Source organism: Triticum dicoccoides, chromosome 4A (assembly GCF_002162155.2).
Source record: "Triticum dicoccoides isolate Atlit2015 ecotype Zavitan chromosome 4A, WEW_v2.0, whole genome shotgun sequence".
In the NCBI taxonomy this organism is placed as follows: Eukaryota; Viridiplantae; Streptophyta; class Magnoliopsida; order Poales; family Poaceae; genus Triticum; species Triticum dicoccoides.
Window position 1 is genome coordinate 321,696,287 of NC_041386.1, and position 527 is coordinate 321,696,813.

Consider the following 527-nt stretch of genomic DNA (forward strand, 5'->3'; position numbering starts at 1 on the left):
TGGCACGGTGCTTGGCATTCATTCCCATTTCTTGCATGGGACCTAAGCATTCACCCAAGGACCAAAGATTTGATTTTTCAACCAATTTATATGCACCGGAGCATGTGCATGCAGTTCAAATTTGAATTATGCACATAAATGCATTGAAAACTCACTTAATGCATAAAAATGTCCAAACAAACCCCAAAAAATCACAAAAAATAACACAACACTCCTGTTGTTGTATGTTGACACGAGAAAAATATTGAAAGCAATAAGAGGCAATGGATATCGTTTGGCCCCCAAAGTTGGGGCGTTCCCTACCGAAACCATCACGCTTGTTTTGAGAAGCTCTTGTTTGTGAGAAGCATATACCCAAACCTGCCCCAAATCGGAAAAAAACTTTACCACGGCATGTTGATGCCGCTCCATGATAGCGTGCCAAGTTTCATGAATTTCAGACGAGTTTTGGATTTACTAGAATTTAAAAACCAGGTATCTCAATGTTTGCGGCCGAGTTACGGTGGCACCGTGCTTGACATTCATTC